This window comes from Lissotriton helveticus, chromosome 3_1 (assembly GCF_964261635.1).
Source record: "Lissotriton helveticus chromosome 3_1, aLisHel1.1, whole genome shotgun sequence".
Taxonomy (NCBI): domain Eukaryota; kingdom Metazoa; phylum Chordata; class Amphibia; order Caudata; family Salamandridae; genus Lissotriton; species Lissotriton helveticus.
The window spans coordinates 1,163,165,121-1,163,186,724 of NC_136061.1; the positions used below are offsets into that span (position 1 = coordinate 1,163,165,121).

At 49.7% G+C, this 21,604-nt stretch overlaps 1 long non-coding RNA gene across 1 annotated transcript in view; it reads left to right on the plus strand.

Moving 5' to 3' along the window:
• Positions 1–9,591: 9,591 nt before the first annotated feature.
• The window catches only part of LOC144824897 (uncharacterized), a 69,659-nt gene continuing 57,646 nt past the window's right edge, over positions 9,592–21,604 (plus strand). The window contains exon 1 of the long non-coding RNA XR_013609168.1: positions 9,592–9,703. This is a non-coding gene — a long non-coding RNA (uncharacterized LOC144824897). The remainder of the gene's footprint in view (positions 9,704–21,604) is intronic.

Here is a 21,604-nt window from a genome sequence, read left to right on the forward strand (position 1 = left end):
AAGTCTGCCTTAGGAGAGCCGAGCATTTGCTTACCTTGCTCATCCAAGAACTCAGGCTTTGGGCTACGTAGGCACATTTTAGTGAAAAATAAAACTGACCCTGTTAGACCTTGCATACTTGGCGGGGTTTCCACAGTCTTTTTGCCTCTATCACCTGTATTTTTTTTTACTGTATGCTGGACTTCATTTTTGCTGGTTTGTGTACTCTGAGCACTTTGCCATTTTCGATCAGCGCTAAAGTGCAAGTGCTCCTTGTATAACTTGTAATATTATGATTGGTTATCCATGATTGGTATATTTGATTTACTAGTAAGTCCCTAGTACAGGGCACTTTGTGTGCCCTGGATCTGTAAATCAAATGCTACAACAGTGCCTGCAGCACTGATTGTACCACCCACATGAGTAGCCTTGCAAACATTCTCAAGCCTGCCTCTGCAGTGTCTGTGGCACCCACTTGCCAGGCCTAAACCTTCCATTTTCCTACATGTAATGCATCCCTAAGGTAGGTCCAAGGTAGCCTCATGGACATGGTACAGTGTATGTTAAAGTTAGGGCACATACTAGTGTTTTTTATATATCCTGATAGTGAAACACTGCCAATTTCGTTTTTCACTATTGTAAGGGCTATCTCTCCCATAGGTTATCATTGGAGCTGACTTGTGACGTCTTACAAGTGTAACTTACAATTAAGAAAAGATAACGATTTGGAGTTTGGGTTCTCTGAACTCAGGATTTAGAAATACATGCTTTAATGAAGTTGGTTTTAAAGTGCGAGTTCGAAAATGTCACTTTTTGAAAGTAGGCATTTTCAAACTTTACCATTCTCTGTCTCTGACTGCCTATGGAATCAACGTCTGGTTTAGGCTGTTGGTTGGGTTATTTATGAATTCATTCTAGACAGTCACACAAATGCAGCTGAGGTGTGCCCTGCATACCTGATGGCCCATCACCAGGCTGACAGGCCTTCCTAAGGTAGAGTTGTGGAAGGAGTTGTCACACCTGAGTAGGGCTATGCCTAGTCTCTCACAATGCTGTCTCTGTCCCCTGTAGTGTGTCTGGAGGATAGGCAGGATCTTGTGGACAACAAAGACTTTCCTCCAAAAGGGTTATAAGTATTGGACCTATAACCCCACATCTTTGAAACAGTTCTGGACGGAGTGCCCTGCCAAGAAGAATAGCTAAAGAGCTGTCAGAAGGAGTACTGCCCCTCTGCTGTGTGTTGTCCTGCTGGGTTAGGCTGCATCTGCTGCTTCTGTCTGTGGGCAGTGAAAGTACTGGACTTTGCCCTCTTGTATCCTGCTTTTCCAAGGTTCTCCAAGGGCTTGTGTGATCTTGTCTCCTATGAAGTCTCAGGGCCATCAAAGTCTTCATCTGCAGCATTTGTGAACTCCACTGCTGGGAATTCAGACCTGCCAAGTGGTGCCAATTTCAGTTCTGGGCCCTTGGAGGTGATGCTGCTGGTTCAAGACTTGAAAATCCACGCATTGTCTTTCCAGTGCCATTTTTCCTGCCACAAGCTTGCTGCGTGGTTGAAAAACCAATGTATCGCTGAGGTGCAGCTGATAAGTCGATGCAGAGCCTGTTTGCAACCCAAAGAATTGCTGCAGCTCCCAAAGAATTGCTGCAGCTCAAGTCCAGAGCCCCGAGTCTCCGACACCCAAGACCCCACTTCAAATCTGAAGCAGGCTGTGCTGTGAGGCTGAAGAAATCGATGCATTACCTGTCTGCGGCTGTGGAAATCGACGTGGTGCCCGTTTCACTGCCAAATCAACCAGTAGCACGTGGATTTTCTCAGTCATTGCATCGGTGTGCCAAGTTTCCAATGCATCGCCCGGCCAAAAGGAGTCCCCTCTGGAAATCGACGCATTGCTTCTCCTAGCAGTAAGGAATGGATGCAACACTTCTCCTGCTTGCTGCAGAACAGACGCATCCGTTCTCCTGGGACTTAAGAACTGATACATCACTGTGTTTTCTGATGTTTTCCTCCTTTGCGGTTGTTTTTTTACTTGTATTTTGGTGCATCAAAGGTACGTTGTGCTAAAATCAACGCATCCATAGAGTTTTATAGACAGAATTGCTTAAACCTTTTAAAAGTGATATCTTGAGTTATGTATGTTGGATTTGTGTAGTTTTCGTTTTGTTTGGTTTAGATAAAGATTGGGTGTTGTTCTACAAATGTGTGGTGTCCATTAGTAGTGTTTTCACTGTGTTACTATGAGTATGATGTACAAATGTAAATGTAAATGTAAATGTCGGAATTTGTAAAGCGCACAGCTACCTCCACCGGAGGTGTCCCGGCGCTGTCCGTATACCGCTTAGGAACCCTTCCTGGCTTTCCTGGGAAATGTCCACTCCTGGGCACCCCCCAGGTGCAGCCAGGCATCCCAGCGCTTTTGGGGCCGTTGTGGAGACTAAGCAAGCTATTGCCCAGAGTTGCAGCGTGGGACCCATGATCAGAACAGGTACTGAGGCGAGAATATCCAGTCAGGGGAATTAATGAGCCGGAGACCCGCCGAGGCGGGAATCGAACCCTGGTCCCTGGCCAGAGCTCTGCATCAAGGTCTGCCTGCTCTAACCATTGAGCCACACATTGCTTCTGAGGTAGGCCTGACTGCTTGTTTCAAGCTACCAAGGGGGTGAGCGTTTCACAAATACCAAGGGGATGAGCAGGGGTTATCTTGGGTGTGTAATTCCCTTATCCTGACTTGAAGGAAGGGTCCCTAATTGGGCACAGTGCGTACCATTACCAACTTGAGACCCCCCTTTCTAACAACCCCTTAGTATTCTAAAGTTGGTCACAATGTATTGGCTAGCTTTGCTGATTCCTGGGCACTTGGTTCCAGCCTACTGGCCCTTTTCTTTGCAAAGGTGCAACCTGCAATCTGCCTTTATGATCATCAATAAAGAATGAAACTATCCTGAGCCTTACCATTCAAGAGAAATCAAACCCCCTCTACTACTTTCATTCTAGTTGTGATGTCTTGTGCCATCTTTGCTGATATCTGTGCATTTGGCCCCACCCTACTGACCCTTCCCATTCTTTGGGGATCTCCCTTAAGGTTTGCATTTAGGAGTTAAGGAAAAGGAATATAATTGCAGTTAGGATTAATCAGAATGCTCAAGGATATAAAGAAGGAAATGTTAGGGATGTTAAAATGTATACACAAATTCTAATTAAGGCCCCGATCCTGAATGCCGAGGAATATTTGGTTGGATGTTCACCAAAGTTACCAAGAGAAATTAAAATCGAAGTAGTGGAATAAATCAGCATGCACAAATACTTCACCTAGAGGGAGTAGCCAGATAAAATGAAATACAACCAATTTTAAACTGTATCCTGAATGTCAAGCAGCAATCAGTCCCTAGTTTCCTAATGTGTGTTCTTTTCTCTTTCTTTTTTATAAAGTTCCTTTCTTTGCTTCGGACTTTCTTCATTCTCTCAAATTCCTATTTTTGCCATAAAATTTCAATTTTCTTTTCGTCTTTCTTTCCTTTTTTCCATTTTTCTCACTTTCACCCCTCTTCCCTTCTGTAAATCTTTCCTAATATGGTTAAATGTTTTTTTTCTTTTGGACAAGCACATATTTTTTAGGCATAAAACACTGATGATCCGGCACCCTTCATGTTACTGCACTCCACAGAAACAGCCATCACCAACACACCCAACTGATTTTGATAATGTTGATCATTATAATTAGGTTTATAATAAGTATTCATAGGGTATCTTCTACTAGCCACCCTACCAGCCTTGAGATCACACAAACCATACTCTGTATAGTCTCATACTTGCTCTCAAATTAATATTGGGCTGTTTCTTGGTGGCCTTTACTTACCCTACCTAAGCCTCTGCTGTCAATATTATGCAATTGGCAGGCCTACGTCCCCTCCTCTGCTTACTGTACACCTAATCTCCAGTCACATAATTTCTTCCCTTGGTTATTCCTATCCTATCTAGGCAAACCCAACCCAAGTGCTTGTTACGTCTCCTATTTCCACTTCTTACAAATTAAACTGAAGTCTCAATCTGCTTCTTGGACATCTGCAACTGGAGACAGGTCACTCACTGGTGTTAGATTCCTCTAAAACAGTAATAATTACTTTACTGACACTTTGAAAGTCTTCTTACCACTACCAAACTAGCTATGTATCAGCAAAAAACAGAGCACTATGCAAGCTACTGATCCTGGTCTTTAAAGCCATCAGTGGCGACTCGCATAACTCTCTCTCTCGCCCTTTAATTCTGAGTCAGTAATATGTGCTTATTTACAGCCTGCGCTTAGTCAACAAAACCTGTCCTGCCACTGCACCTTCATGTGCATCATATAGGTCCAATTCCTTTATTTAATGGTGCAAACTATGGCGGAACTCTCTTCCAGCTAATCTGCTCACATCAATTGCAACTGCTGTCAAGAACTATTCATTTCACAAATGTTCTCTTGACTACTTTACCTACTCACCAATGTGTCACTAAGAATATATGATAATGCACTGTACTGTATTCATTTTTCATCATCTAACATAGTCAGCCTCATTTCGAAATGTACACTCATAACTACAGTTATGTTTTAAGGAGTTTCAATTTTTATGTGCAGCATTTTCTATGAAAAATGCTTGTTCAGTGCAAACAAATGAATAAAGAAGCCATAAATATGTACTGTGGATATTGGTAGTGTAAGACCCATGTCCTGGTAGCCCCCATTCCATAAGGAATGACTTGTAAAGAGACTGTAATTTTGGGTACAAATTTACTGTTGCCTTATCACAGCACCAACAGAAATTACCCACATTAGTTTTCCACTAACTAATTAAAGTATGTATTTTCTCCCCAACCGTTTTCTCACTTTACATGTTTCTACTTTTATTATGAACCTACACTATAAATTGAATGAGACTTATCAAGAAACACTTCCCTGACATGAGTACTCACAAGCATCACATCCACTCATCAAGTCTGGAAGTCTCAAAGAGCTTGAAGAGACAATCGATGTGGACTTCATCGAATTAAACTCGTGTAGTAGACACTGCAAATGTAACTGCTAACAGGTTTTTCGACTTCAAGTTTGAGTATCTCATCTAGTGTAGGTTTTTAGTTTGCATTCCGACGTGTTGTAGTCCTGTTAATCCCATCAGTAGCGGTCGGCATGGCTCGCGAGTGGGGGAGTCGGGGTCGTGGGGGGGCAGGCGCTGGGTTGTAGGGGGGCAGGCACAGGGTTGTGGGGGGCAGGGTCATAGGGGTGGGCGCTGGGTCGTGGGGAGGCAGGAACAGGGAGGGAGGTAGATCATTTAAAAAAAAGTTTAAGCCTACCTAGTACCATCATGGCAACGGTCCCCCCCCTCTTAGCATACAACCCGCAAATAAATACACACCACACAAGTTTTAACTTGGGAAAAACTGCTGCAGGTTTATTACATACAACGTTATGTAATCTGGTGGGTTAGCTTACGGGCGATCCAAGGGCAGGCAGCATTCTCGCCACCTGCCCGCCAGATGAGCCAAGCAGCACTGTGGCGAACCACCTTTGTACTGTCCTTCTGGTGATCCCCTTCCCGGATCACATGACCATTGGTCCCTTATACTCACGTCCCTTTCAGGGCGGAGCGTAGCTAGGCAAACCCCTGGTTGCTCAGGCCCACAAGCGCCCGAAGGACTAACGGGGCGCCGACACAGGTTCCAGGAACCTCCTATGAGGCTCCTGGGGTTAGGCTCTGGCACAACCTATGGTGCTGCGCAGAGGTACCCTTCTGTACCCATATGCTTCCAGATCGCCCTGTAACTCTGGAGACGGCCACCGTCGCCGCCAGAGCCCCCCATCAAAACAGCTATAGTCTTACCCGCGACTTCTCCTGTCTAGAGCCTCATGCCACTCTAGATGAAAGTGAATTATCCCTACTGATGATAGATGGGCCCCATCTATATCACAATAGTCCTTTACGTTAGCCTGGATCAGCTAGTGTCTGATGAAACCAAAGGCCCTTTTGGCCTGTGAAAGTTCCACTGCATCACATGACTCAACCCCGTGCCAACTCTGGGAGGGACTATTGCAGACACCATGGGTCAACTTGCCCCATCTATTTGCTGGTCTCACCTAGCTGCCGTCCTTCTAGCACCGTGTGTGCCTGGACCTCTGCGTGCCTCAACTATGGGACAGCAGCCCACTTGCTGGTGACCGCTCCCCCAACCCACCTGCCCACTTTGGCTATTATGGCGAGAAAGATTATACGTAACCTTTGAACAGTCCCTATGTTTGCTAAATCATGCCGCACAGGAGTGTTCATAACTAGCAGTATGTGACAATGAGCAAGGGTGCCCTCCTGCCCTTGCCATGTATCCCTTATTCCTTATGGGCAGCAGTGCCCACTGTCTATAATATGGTGTCCAACATTAAGGGTAGACTAAGTCCTACTTTACCCCCTCCTAGAATACTCCCAGATGGCGGGCGGGGTGGGTGTGGGTTCACCCCCCCCCCCCCCCCCCCCCCCCCGCGGTGAAAAATTACCTGCCCCAATAATTTTTTTTTTTTTTTAACACTGGACGTGTCAAATGTTCTCTTACATAGTAGCCTTTTGTGGTTGACACCTTGTTCCCCCATTTCTTGTGACAGCAGCACACCATGTTGGCTGACAGCATCCCTACCCAGCGAGGCTAATATAGGTACCCGGGTGGGGCATTTGTGCTTAACTGCAGGAACATGTCACCTACCCATGGTTCTGGGGTGCCCTTACTTCGCCCTGTAGACAAGGCAATTGCACAAACCCCTTTGAATGCTAAACCCTGGTGAACACCGTAATGTTGTCAAATCTGGTTTGAAACAATATCTGCCTTGTGCCCATTATTGGATACAATACAACCTTTTGTGGAGTGACAACTACTTGGGAACCTACACAAGTTACCCAACCTACGCGTTGGCCCTGACTGCCTTGTGTTCTGGTGCCAGATTTGGAAAGAGCCTTGCCTTCCCTTGCTGCCCCCTGGGATTAAGTCATTCATAGCACTGACCCACAAGGGCCTCATACTGGGCTGTGTAAATGCAGCCGAGGAGGACCTTAAACAATCGGCTTGGTGTGGATGGGTGCTAACATTACCTGGCTGAAGTGCAATCCCTTTGACAATCACCCCAACAAGATGTGCCAATGCAGGTAGAAGAAAAAGTTATCCAGCCCGCCTTACTTCATGTCCCAGTTATCTGAATTGTCATGATCCCAGATCCCCAGTTCACTGTTTCGCTGTAGTACACCTTCAGTGGCACCATACCTCACATTTTTTGTATAAGCTTAGTGTTCCGCCGGCTGGTATTTCGAAGCTTCTGTCCTTGCATCCAGCTATATGCTGCACAACCACACTATACCTGCAATACATCACTACCATTGGCTAAGACAATGCTTGTTTAGTTGTACAAGGTAAATTAAGCCCTAATTTAAGCTTTGTTGCATAGCGTATTGAGAATGCTTCAGAACACTGGTGTGTTGACCATTGAATAAAATGGCTCATTTCACTCGAAAGCAAGTTCAACCGCAAAATCAACTGAGACCCAGTACCGTCCCATGAAGCAGCTAAATGTGTGTAAAACCAAGCCGTAGCCAAACGAAACCTCTAAAAGCAGTTTACCCGGGAGTCGTGGAGACCACCGGAGGCCCTCCGTACTTCTGCAACAGCTAGAAAGGTCACCCGCGCACCTGCCAGGTGCCGAAACCAGAAAGCGGCAGCCGTATTGAAAATGGAGTGGCGGTGCACAATCCTCGCATAGGAGACAAAAATGGCTAGTGCCGGCATCTGCCCCACACTGGGCAATCTATTTTATTTATCCATGGTGCTTTCAGTGAACTGCCTTCTTACAGTGAACTAGAAAATCATGGCGGAAGCTGCATCTATCCTTAACCTATCAATTCTCACCGGCACCATGCAGCTCCTTACCTGTGAACTGCGTGCCACACGATGCATCAGTCAAAAACCCTGGTGCTCCAAGGCCCAAACTGGTGAAACCCAGCACACAACCAGAGCACTGTGACTGCACTGTTAGCCTGTAGCGAAGACGCCCAGGTCCATAATGTGCTTCTCGTAAGTTACCTCTCATTCCAACATTCTACAAAACTACTGTTTTATCACCGTGCTATATGTCTCTTGGCCACCTATCCAAGCACCCAAACATAACTAATAAATTGAGCCTCAACCTTGAAAAGTAACAAAACACTGGCCCTGAAACGAGGCAGACAATGCTTGAGCAACTCAGCAGCCTCACTCTCCAAAATTACCTGCAGGTTATATGCTAAACACAACAGGGTAGCTAATAGCAAAATGGCCCGAAATATTGATTACCTTTATATGCTCATACCTACTCTTTGTCAGTAAGGAGAACCGGGTCCATTTCATGGAGCATAATTCCATTGCATCTGTGAGTGACATCCAGACTGTGCCTGACATTTTCTAGCACCCCACCTATGACAAGCCCATCCCCTGGCTTAGTCACTGCTTATTTGTTACCCACACAACTACTAACCACGCTACTCTTATGAGAGCGACAACTGAGACTGCTCGAGATACCAAAAGTGACTTGCCCCGCTTAACAGGATGCTTGAGCCTACCACCAGACGCAAAGAACTATTCTGGAGCAGGGACTAGTTGTCTCCAATGCACATTGAACAACTGCTGTGCTCATCTTTAACCACACAACAAAACACACAAACAGCGCAACCATGTAGCAGCGACCATCAAGGCCGGCGTCCGATGCTCAGCTCCCGAAACCACCAGCTCAAACCCAAGCTCTGCGAAAATACCGGCGAGGCAAACGCAGACCCCCCCATCTCTCCGATGGGCACAGCGGGCAGCAATGTGCATCCGCGCTTGACACTGGACTACATCCAAAGTAAATTTATCACAAGTTATGCAACAGCGTCCCCATGTAAAGGACCACTCTCCTTTGCGCCGGACCAAATTAAACGCTGTAACATTGCCAGCAAGGCCAACTTAGAGCTTTATCACTCCGACGGCGAAAACTGGGCAGCACACCTCTGAGTAAATCTCGTTATTACCGCACTTCCGCTCCAAGGCGTTTTGTGCCTGTTGTGGGCGCTGCAGGGTTCGCACCGTGCCTGACATTTGCTCACTTTATTGATAATTACACTTCAGAATGACCACCCTTCAAGCACCAGGGTTTGAACACATGACAATCAGAATAGGAGTCAGAGACCTTAACTAGTACGCACTGCTAGCTTTAGAAACATGACTACTACGAAGGAAGGTGCTTCCTTCCTATTATGTAATTAACAAAATGGGCTCCCTCCATCGTATGCTGAAACTGCACTTTGAAGTTCATTGCACTAAGAAGGGGGCAGTCCTGCAATCCAGTTAGCTGATTCACCCAGCCACTTCCCCTAGCTTCAGCGGGGCCTGCAGTTGCAAGAATGCGGCTGCCCGAGGCCACGCAGTGGCCATCAGGAGGGCGGCCCCTTAGGCACCGAGGGCTTCCCCCCATCCCTCTCTAGCCTCTCTCCTCCCCCGGAGCTAGGAGGAGCTGAGTGGGCACGTCCGGTGCGGCAGGCAGGGCGAGGGGTACTTAAGCCCCCCTCGCCATCTTCTCTGCCTCTTTGCCGCACCGGACGCGTCGTAGTGTCCTCGCGGGGTGACACACATTTTTCTTTCGCTGCTCGGATGCCGTTGGATCGTCCTTGTGACATGTCGTACCGGTCCGGCGTCGGTTTTGTTCCGGTGAGTGTGGGCGCTGTAGCCTAGCCGTAGGTCTCCCCCCCTCCCTCTCCTGCCTGTGGCTCCGTGTGGGAGTCAGGTCGCACTGGTCTTGTGGGCAGGGGTTGGGGCCAGGGTGGTCCGCCAACCCCCTTATGCTGGGGTGGTGTTGTGCGGCAGAGGAATCAGTGGCATCGAGCTCGGGGGACTAGGTCACGTTTGTCTAGCGTGAAGATTGCTGCGGTCAGGAAGGAATGTGATTGAGTGCCCCCTTCCCCCACCGGAGGCCATTTTGGGGAGGGCCGTCGGGGCACAGGGGCAGACGCGCGATGCCCGGGCTGAGACTGTGTTCGCCAGCGGGGGTGGTGTCTTCCATTTTGCCTTTGCTTCCGGTTCATGTACCCCTAATAGGATGGTGGGGGTCAGGGCTGTCGTGTCCCAGGCCTGCCTGTGGCCGCTCGGTCTTTCATACAGTCCAGACGGGAGTTATTCAGACCTAATACTTTATTGTGTTCACGTGCGCATACTTGCGCCTCGTAAGTTGCTATATGTTTCATTCAGCGCTTCTTACTAGAACCGGTACAGTAGCTGCCGGAGGTATATCAGTCAGATTTCGCATTTATTGGGGTGACCCGTTGTCGCCGCTCCGTGCGCTGCTTGCATTCACACTTGGTGGCGGCTATGCCATCTGTTGACATGCCTCCGCAGGCATTTGTCATGCGTGGGGCCCCGCAGTTGATCAATTCTATCCGGCATGTCTTGAGCGTGATCTGTGCCCTGCAACGGTAGAGCGGCCGCCCTAATGCATGTAGAACGTTCAGCCGGTGAACCTTTCCCCAGCTAATAACACTTCCCGGGGAAAGTTCAAGGTATGTAAGTGTGCGCTGCGAGCGGATCGGTGTCAGCTTCTTTGAGTAAACTGCGTATCCATTAATAGTGAACAAATAGATAGTTAAATAAACGGAAAAACATTGATTATGCAGAGGTTTTGCCGTGGTTGGTGCTGATAGCGCTTTACGTGACAAGATTACAGGAGTTTAGAAGAAGTTTCATATTTCCAGGTGTGCTTCCCTTATCATGCAATATGCCTTCATGCACATTCAGATTAGACCTTTTTAATGATCCTGGTTACAGAAATCAGTTTTTGACAATAAATGAAATGCTTTATCATTTTCGTAGGAAAGTATTTTAAGAAGGAAAAGAACCAACTGTATATGCTGATTACTGTCATCAAAATTCAGAAATACACCAGCAAATTGTTTGTGATGATAAATTAGAAACGTGCAAAAGTGTGAACTACCACATTTTCTCAGCTAAGCCTCTGGCGCTGTAAAGAGACTGTAGCTGGAGCTAGCGGGAGGGTCTTGCTGCAAGTGTCCGAAAGTCAATGGTTGTGAAACCATACAGGGCTGCCCCCGGGTGCTTTGGAGCTAATTATAGGTACCTTTTTACAACTCGCGTTTTCTTAATGTACAATGACCCACCCTTTGTTCATTTGGGGATTCAGTGTGAGTGTGGACAAGACTGTGGCTTCCCTGTAGGTTTGCCTGCTTCCACAGTGGGTGGGACTTACTACCTTTGTTTAGGAGCCCCTGCCCAATTGTGTAGTTGTCTAGTGGGCTGGGGCAGCATGCGTCCGCTCACTGCCAGACCACTCCTTGCTCTCCAAACAAACACAGCTCAAAGATTTTCTGTACTGTGCAGGCCATCGCCCTGCATGCAGGACACGGCACCTCAAACCCGCTAGCACAAACCAGCAGAACACATGGTGCCTAGAACCCGAGCATCCAGGCAGAGGGAAGGACAAAGGCCAAAGAGGAACATTCGGGGCCCTTGTTTACTTTCGGCTTCCATCAGTTCCCCAGAGAACTTAGCTGACAAAGCAGTAATGCCTCCTGGTTTTATTCGATTACTGTGAAAGGAAGGTATATTCTCAGTCTTCGGGAAACATAGATTCAATGCCCCTGGGTCAGCTGGCCTTTCCTGGGCAGTATGTCATACACTGTCCGGTGCGCGTGTGTATTGGCGTCCGCTTGCGGCCATTTTCAGGCGAAGTATGTCTCATGAGGTTCGGCGCACGTGGGTAATGGCGTCCGGGTCCGGCCATTTCCAGGGGCATATTTCTTGCGAGATGGTCCGCGCATGTGAGTAATGGCGCCCGGTGAAGCCATTTTGCTTTTATTTTCGTATTCATGGGGGACATGTATGTTTGCATTAGTTATATGCGAGGTTGTAGGTGCGTTTCCAGGCTGCAATTTTGCGGATAGTTCGCTCGTGTGCATCTCGGGCTGTGAGGTGTTTTGGCATCGGGTGGCACTGTCCCTCGGTTTCACAGAGTCTCCGTGCACGCCGGGGTTTTTTGGATATCCATTCAATGGTTTTACTCCTGCTTTTTCATACATAGTACTGTGATTTTATTGAACTCGCAGTCAGGGTCGTGTTTGATTCCCGTGCATGTTCTTTTGTTTCGACGATTTTGTCTCTCGATTTACCGTCAAGCCATAAAGTTTTCACAGCGCTGGCTCGTCCGCGACCTTGTCCTATGAGAGCTTAGCCGCACTCGTTAGTTGTAGGCATTATGGCCCACTCGAGGCCAATGTATCAGTATGGTGCCCCCCCCCCTTTCACGCAAGGTGTGGAGAGAACAGTGTGGGCCTTTTGTACGAGGTATGGTTTTCTTTGCGGGGTTATGCTTACCGGGCGCGGCCTTCAATCGGCACTCGGTGAAGGTGTGCGTTTGGTTCGTTGCCCTGGCCTGTGAGGTGTCTCTAGTATTGCAGACAGTACGACCGGTACTGAGAAGGATCTTTGCGTCTTCATCGCAGTAGCCTAGGAGGTTTTGGGAATTAGTTCCTAACTGGTGCTTACAGCATGCAGTGCCTCGTTTCCACAGCTTAGAAAGTGCTATGAGTAATCCACATTAGCAATTCGTTAGCACGTTTCTTTAATTGGGCCATGGGTGACAGACGGGCTTCCGGTGTGGCGGTCAGTATCGCACTTGGATGCCGCACGCTTTTAAATCCCAAAATAAGACGATTATTATCCCAGAGTATTTAAAAGTATATAGTGTACGTATGTCACCGGCCTTCGGTTGGTGGTACTTGGTGAGGTACCAGGCTGACCTTGGTTTTTTATTTACTATGCTACACCAGAAGTAGCAGAGGGGCATTATCTGGTAGAAAAGTGACCTGGGGTATGCAGATATTTTCCAGTAGAGGTTATTTCAGGAATGCTTGGCAGGCAGTCTAAGACATGTTCTATAGATTCCATAGGCAATGGTGGCACATGCCAACTACTGGTTACGTAGTCTAGGTTCAGAAGAGTGGCGTGTGTATGTTACACGAGAGTACCAAACTCAGGCGCGAACATACCCTAGGGTGTCAGAGCGATGCATAGGAGAACTAGTTCTATTAATTCAAACCATGTTTTCTGCTTCCCTCATGCTGCCTGCAGGAGTTGCAGCGACGTTTATTTAATTGTGTTTTATATAGCGCAAACATTGCCCGTAGGGGTCAGAGCGCATTCAGAAAAGCAATTGCATTCAGTGACTTTGGTCTACATATTTTGAAAATAGATAGAAACAGCCAGAGTTGCTTAGGAACAGGAGGCGAGTGGAAGCGTTTCTATTTACACATTCCATGGCTGACTTTGTGGAGTGTGTACACCTTACATAGCTAACGCTAGTTTCAGGTTATAAGTGACAAAGTTGGGCAAATGTTTCAGGGTATAGCTTACTTGCCATTACAGCAGGATATGTGACTTATGGGTAGTTACATAAGCTTCAATGTACATGTAGAGGCTAAAAGCATTACATGTCAGAAAGTTTCCATGGAACCAAATTCGTAAGCTGGGGTGGACGTAGCACAATGTGTGTGTCAAGATAGCAGTTGAATAGTCGTCATAGTTGCATGACACGTTCCACACTATTGACCATGGCGCTGGAAGTAGGCATATGATTGCCTCACCCACCCCTTACGAGTAGGTACTTTGCTCACTCTGGTTTGCGTACCTGACTAGCAGGATTGGCCTGGGTGGCGTGCGGGCATTGCTGGCCCCGCTGCATTGCTGAGAATATGTATTGGCATCAGGGGGAGGCAGGGCGCTGGAGTACCGCACAAACTCATCTTTCATTATGGCGCAGCGCATCTGTGTGATCTTTTGGCAGCACTCTGCCACTGATTAAGACATTAGTCTGGACTTATAGGTATGATACTTGTGCAGCAATACTGTTGGGTGTCCTCAGGACGTCTAAGGTTAGCGTTTTCTATACAAGTTGCTAATTAGCTCAAGCACATGTCTGGCAGGCTCCACATTCGCATTCCCGGCTTCCGGCCATTTTCTCCCTGTATTTCACCAGCCAATAAGTAGTGCTTTGGCTTTCCCCTATGTGGCTGCTCCTGAGCATTAATGTTTGATAGATATCAATCATTTCCTAAGTATGAGCCCTGCGAGAACAGCCTTATGTTTTTGTTTTTTATATGTGGTTGTTGGCCGGGCATGTGGGCCATTTCTTCGTGGGTTTCCTGGGCTGCATAGTGATCCCAATCCTCACTGCTGGCGACAGGCATACCCAGGAACGAAGGTTACGCAGGTGTTGGTGTCACTGGTGCTTTGCAGGTAACCACCTCATTGCATAGGTAGCATACAGGTGTGACAAGAGATTAGTAATATGGCATGTTACTACGAGTTCCTTAGACTGGTAGGAGAGATTCCCGCGTGTTTACGGACTCTGTTACAACAAGTATTACTGGGCTGACACCTACACTCAAGGCAAGTAGAATTCCCTAGATTGTAAGGTATGCCATCAGATATTGGTGAGGGCAGGTAGTATTATTGGAGGTGTCATTTGTTGGGAGGTCTTTTAGGTTAGTTTGAAGGCCCACGCCTTTACCTTACCTCTTCATCAGGCACTGGAGGTACGTAAGCAGTTGCCCAAATATCTCCTGGAGGGAGGGTTGGTGGTACTGCTGGTACTTGTAACTGGCAATCAGGCCTGGCCTGGGTGGCGGGGGGGGCATCCACGACCCACTTCCCGCTCTGTGTTGCAGATTGGTATATGGGGGCGGGGCAGGACTTCTAATGGATGTTTTTCTGTCCAATACAGGACCAAAGTTGGAGTACTGCCCCACCCTTGGGGGGCCAGCGGAACCACCATCCGGTGTAAGGTTGCGCATTTGGGGCAGCCCGCCAGGGTTTGGGTCTATCTATGGTTCCCCCCCAGGTGTCATTAGGTCCATGTGGCGGGGTAAACTGGTTCACCCCTTGGAAGTATTACAGTAGTAGTTATCTGGGCCCGGGGCTCAGAGGTAGCTCCTGTACTATATTCCCATGTGTGCTCTCATAGTACATTGTAGTGTCGGGGTTGGTGCTGCTTGACTGGGCATTAATGCATCTGTTGTCGGTAAGCAGCGCTGTCTGGGGCTAAGCATGCTGACTCAGGCAGCCTCACTATGAGTAACGGAGTGTGAGGCGTCCTTGCCCGAGCAGACGGGAGGCCAGCCTGGACATGTAAATCCCCTCGGACACCAGGCGGTCTCCTCCTAGGTGTACACGGAGGTTCATTTAATGCTGGATACTCCTGTGTATTTAGCTATTGGTATTGCTCTTATCAGCCTTTTCGCAGCCTTTACTGCTGTGCGATAATTTCCTGGCCACCTTAAATTATACAATTTTCATACTTGCCGTCAGGGCGTTTTGCCTGTGGCGCTCATTGGGAAGTGGCCCTCACATTTTTTCCAGCTTTGGCGGGGGATCTGATTGTTCTGTCTGGTAACTTTTCACCCCTTTTGCTTGTTTTACTCAGAGGGGGGGTGGCTTTGCTCAGTGTGTTTCTTTCAGGATTGGGACGCGCGGCGTCACGAACACGTTTACGTGTGGCTGGGCTCCCCTGGCCTGTTTCCGAACAGCCTCGTGAGTATACTGGAGTATCCTTAGATTCTCATGGAGCCCCTCCTAATGTGAGCTGTGGCCTGATGTTTGATGTCTCCAATTCCTGGAGGCACCTTGTACTAGTCTAAGCTATCCCTTACGTGGGTGGTTGTAAGTCAACTTTAGACAAGCTATCTTGAGGTAGCGTGGACTAAGCAGTCTCCGGCGAAACTCAAGAGGGCATGTGGAGCCAGCTGTTTATTCCTTTCAATCCCGTTATATCTAATGGAGGTACACCTCACCAGTTATTTATGATAATACTTTGGTATTTATCATTACAATAATCGCCTGTATTCTTCGAGTATAGAATCTCAAGCGTTTAAATTAAAGCACAGTGTACGCCAGCCTCACCCTGAAGCAGTTGTATCTGGGCCTTGGCCAGCGAATATGTCTGTTTAACAGGAATCAAGCAAGCGTTGTTGGCAGTTGTATGTGTACGAGGCTCGAGTGCAGCAGGAGTACATGACGCCCCCGGCTCTCGTGGACTGACAGATATCTTGGGCCTTCTAATGCTGTTTGCCTTGGAATAAGTGAGAGGCCTGTGCAGACATTAACTTTTAAAATGTAGGTTATGCCGCATATCTCACAGTTATGTCAGAGATGACAGGGTGTGCTACAAGCTTCTAACGGGGGTCAGAGTATGATCCATATGGAACTCAGCTGCATAACTTCCTAGCGCAGAGGGATAGCATTAACCCTTCAGTCTTATGTAAACAAAGTGTGCACAGCGTAGGATCTACATAGTCCTTCTAGGTCAGCTCGAGTGGCTTTGGCCAACAAGAATCTTTTGGGTAACAGCTTCGGCCTATTTTGCGGGGATAGGTTCTCTGCCCTATTGTGGGAGGGACCTTTCTTCGGATCGGCAGGAAGCAGTCCGGTTTTAAGGATGCACTGCTAACTGAGAAAGGTTATTTGAAAGACATACGTACAAAGGTTGCAGGTAGGAAGGAGGCTAAGTAGTGGGGGGCCCGGGCAGCGACGGTGACCGCCGGCCGGGCTGTGGTGGAGTTACAGGGCAATCCGGAAGCAGAGAAGTTCAGCACTGGACCTCAGCGGGCACATAGGGGTGCCAGAGCCTAAGACCTGGGGCCTCATGGGACGTTCCAGGAACACGTGTCGGCGCCCCATTTGTCCTTCGGGCGGTTGTGGGCCTGTGCAACCGGGGGTTTGCCTAGTACGCCCCGCAAGGGGCGTGAGTATTATGTTTACCATAAGTGGCAGCACATGGTGGTTCGCCACGGTGCTGCCTGGCTCATCAGGCGGGCAGGTGGCGAGAATGCGGCCTGCCCTTGGATTGCCCGTAAGATAACCCACTATGATTACATAACGTTGTATGTAATAAAATAAACCTGCAGCAGTTTCTTCCCAATGTAACACTGGTGTCTAGTGTGTTATTTGCGGTATGCATGCTAAGTGTGGGGTGGGAGGGTCCTGTTGCCCTGAAATGGTTATGCGGCTGCCCGAGGCCACGCAGTGGCCATCAGGAGGGCGGCCCCTTAGACACCGAGGGCTTCCCCCTGCCCCTCTCTAGCCTCTCTCCTCCCCCCGGCAGGCGGAGTCCCGAGGGGAGCTAGGAGGAGCTGAGTGGGCACGTTCAGTGCGGCAGGCAGGGCGAGGGGTACTTAAGCCCCCCTCGCCATCTTCTCTGCCTCTTTGCCGCACCGGACGCGTCGTAGTGTCCTCGCGGGGTGACACACATTTTCCCTCCCGACCGCTCACCCTGTGTGTCAGCTTGTGGAGGACAGTTTGAATGTTTTAATGTTCTAATTTTCGTTGCAGGAGGAGTTACAGGGCAATCCGGAAGCAGAGAAGTTCAGCACTGGACCTCAGCGGGCACATAGGGGTGCCAGAGCATAAGACCTGGGGCCTCATGGGACGTTCCGGGAACATGTGTCGGCGCCCCATTTGTCCTTCGGGCGGTTGTGGGCCTCTGCAACCGGGGGTTTGCCTAGTACGCCCCGCAAGGGGCGTGAGTATTATGTTTACCATAAGGGGCAGCACATGGTGGTTCGCCACGGTGCTGCCTGGCTCATCAGGCGGGCAGGTGGCGAGAATGCGGCCTGCCCTTGGATTGCCCGTAAGATAACCCACTATGATTACATAACGTTGTATGTAATAAAGTAAACCTGCAGCAGTTTCTTCCCAATGTAACACTGGTGTCTAGTGTGTTATTTGTGGGATGCATGCTAAGTGTGGGGTGGGGGGGTCCTGTTGCCCTGAAGTGTCTATACGATGCGTCCGAGGGGCAGTGTGACCAGAGGCATGTGTCGCCGTTGCCAAAGGTCCAGGCTCATCACTGCAAGCTATCGCCTGGCCCCCCTCCACCGCCGTTTGGACCGCACCGGCGGCATGACAAGGGAGGCCTAGGAACTTGTGCAAATATCCCTCAATGGTGAAGTGCCCTACCACGTTGCTAATCTTGCCTCAACTCATGGAAAATTTGTGCCTCGAATGTGCATGAAAACTACAGGCGCGCGTGCCCCTTGGGGATGCGTGAGCATGACCTATCCACGGCGCTGCTGGTGAGGCCAGACCCATGTGGTCGCCCAGCTGGAACGCCCCAACGATCATCAATCAGGATGCAGCGCATCAGTGTAGACTCGCGGTCCCGGGCTCTGTCCATGTGGGACCTCATCCAACCGGAGAGAAGTGAACCCCCCACGTAAACCAGTTACATGGAACACTTCAGCAGCCTGACTTAACCATCCTTTATTACCTCAAAACCGCAGGCCACCTTGTCTCCCTGCGCCCTGTGTGTGTTACCTCGCAATCACATCTCCTGCTTGGTAGATCTGTGCTTAACACTATTAGGCTTACAGAAGTGCATCAGAGGCGATGTTCCTTGGCAGAAAACCCATATAGCGTGGTGTGAGAATCGGAAACAAGAGCGCTTATTCATGGCAGTGTGGGGGACGGCAGCTGGTGCTGTACCCCTTTTTATCGTTCGCGGTCGAGGGATGCCCGCACTCTGTGGGCCCCTCCCCCTTACCCTTTGCTCAACGCCGCCACTGTTTCCATTGCTCAGAGCGCCACGTATGTGATTCCACTAGCCTTCGGGAAACAACCGTTTTACATTTACCCCACAAGTCCCTATCACATTATTATTAGTCCAGCATATCCACATCCTAGTGACTAGTTCTATCATCTACCTGGCATTTCGTTTTTCACGCAGGATACCAGCTTGAAGGTGCCCAGGATGCTCCACCAGCAACCTGGGAATCTGGTCGCTTTGCATGAACACCACATGGGAATCAGGGTGCTTGCATGAGCACCAATAGCGTACAAGACATGTACCTAGTTCTTGCGTTGCAGGGGTCTACTGTTTTAGTGTTATAAATACATCACTTAATCTGCAGGACTGCAGTACAGCAAATCATGATTGCCCCGCGAATACATCAGTGAGATTGAACTCAGCAGGCAACTGGCATGTCCTGAAATGCTAGCAAGGCGCTGCAAAGGTGCAGTTGGCCCATCTTAAAAACTCCTAACAAAGCAAACAATATGCCCCCAGAAGCAATCATCTGGAAGCGCATGACGGCAGCAGTGCCACCCCTGGCGCCAAACAGGACCGGCTGACAGGAAATAAGGGACACCAACTCTGGGCATGTATGCATCTTAGGGTGGCAGGCCGCAACCAGCTGACTAGCCCAAGATCACCTGGTGTTGAGACACACGAGATTTGATCCCGGCTTTCTCGAGCCCAAGTCAGTCGCTCCTAGCCCGACACCAAAAATGGCGACCAAGAAAGAGGAGGCACGCCGCGGCCCCCTTTGTGCAGGGAGACTCCTCACCGCAGAGGCTCCATGCACTTGATGCACTGGTGGAGATAGGGCAAGCTGTGACGACACCGCGTGTGCCCCACCGGAGCCCACGGGGCACACCCATCAACAGCACTGTGGGAAGTGGAGCTAATTATGCCACGTGACGTGAGGGTCAAGGACCTCCTCACTAGGCCACTGTGACACCTTGGTTGCCCCAGGATCACCTCCCGGCGCATGCAGCTGTACACTGCACACAGAGATGGGCTGAATCACGGGGCCAACGCCCCCCAAAGGCCACACCCACCAACCAAAGCCCCTTCCTTGGCACCGGTGCCATGGATGGCATCAGGTCAATGAATCAATCAATCAATCTACTTATAAAGCGCACTACTTACCTGTGAGGGTCTCATGGCGCTGAGGGAGGGGTGCCACTATTACTCATAGAGCCAGGTCTTGAGGAGTCTTCTGAAGGTGAGCAGGTCTTGGGTCTGCCGCAGGTGGGTGGGGAGGGTGTTCCAGGTCTTGGCGGTGAGAAAGGAGAAGGCTCTGCCGCCGGAGGTTGCTCGTTAGAGGTGGGGTACAGCGGCGAAGATGAGGCTGGCGGAGCAGAGCTGGCGGGTAGGGGTGTTTAAGCTGAGTCTCCTGTTAAGGTAGGCTGGTCTGGTGTTGTGTAGTGCTTGTGGGCCTGGATGAGGAGCTTAAAGGTGATCCTCTTGTCGACGGGGAGCTAGTGTAGCTCTCTCAGGTGGGGGGTGATGTGGCTGCGGCGGGGGATGTTGAGGATCAGCCGGGCGGAGGCGTTTTGGATGAATTATAGTCGTTGCAGGTGTTTGGCCGGAATCCCTGCATAGAGTGCGTTGCCGTAGTCCAGCCTGCTGCTGATGAAGGCCTGGGTCACCATTCTTCTGGTTTCGGTGGGGATCCACTTGTAGATCCTGCAGAGCATGCGGAGGGTGTTGTAGCAGGAGGAGGAGACAGCGTTGACCTGTTTTGACATGGAGAAGGAGGAGTTGAGGATGAATCCTAGGTTGCGTGCGTGGTTGGTGGGTGTAGGTGTCGGTCCCAGCATGGTCGGCCACCATGAGTCTTCCCAGGTGAAGGGGGTTGGTCGGAGGATGAGGACCTCCGTCTTGTCCGAGTTCAGCTTTAGGCGGCTGCTCCTCATCCAATCTGCGATGGCCTTCATTCCCTCGTGGAGATTGGTTTTGGCAGTGAGTGGGTCCTTGGTGAGGGAGAGGATGAGCTGGGTGTCGTCTGCGTAGGAGATTATGTTGAGGTCGTGTTGGCGGGCCACTTGTGCGAGGGGGGCCACGTAGATGTTGAACAGTGTCGGTCTGAGGGATGAGCCCTGGGGTACTCCGCAGATGATGTCGGTAGCTTCGGAACAGAAGGGTGGGAGGCAGACGCTCGGGGTTCTGCCGGAGAGGAAGGACGTGGTCCAGTCAAGGGCCTTCTCTTGGATTCCGGCTTCATGGAGGTGAGTCTTTAGTGTGCGGTGGCAGACCATGTCAAAGACGGCTGACAGGTCCATGAGGATAAGGGCTGATGTTTTGTCGTTGTCTAGTTGGCGCCGGATGTCGTCTGTGGCAGTGATGAGGACTGTCTCGGTGCTGTGGTTTCGTCTGAATCCGGACTGGGATGGGTCTAAGATGTTGTTGTCCTCGAGGTGGCGGGCCAGTTGCGTGTTGACGATTTTCTCGATGACCTTCGCCGGGAACGGGAGCAGGGAGATGTGCCGGAAGTTCTTGAGAACCTTGGGGTCCTCTTTGGGCTTCTTGAGGAGGGCGCTGATGTCGGCATGCTTCCATCTTTCCAGGAATGTAGCTGTCTCGACGGAGATGTTGATGACCTTCCATAGTTGGGGTGCGATGACTGCGTCTGCTTTGTTGAATATGTGGTGTGGGCAGGGGTCTGCTGGTGAGCCTGAGTGGATGGAGTTCATGACCTTGCGTGTCTCGTCGTCGTTGACGTTGATCCAGGAGGCCAGGCGGTTGGTGCGGGTGGTGTTCGCAGGGGGGATGGAGTCTGGCGTGGTCGGGGTAGACTTGGTGTTGAAGCTGTCATGGATGTCAGTGATCTTGCGGTGGAAGAAGGTGGCCAGTGAGTTGCACAGTTTTTGTGATGGTGGGATGTTGGCATTGGCGCCGGGGTTGGAGAGTTCCTTCATGATGCTGAAGACCTCTTGGCTGTTATGTGCGTTGTTATCTAGGCGTCTTTCGAAGGAAGATCTCTTGGC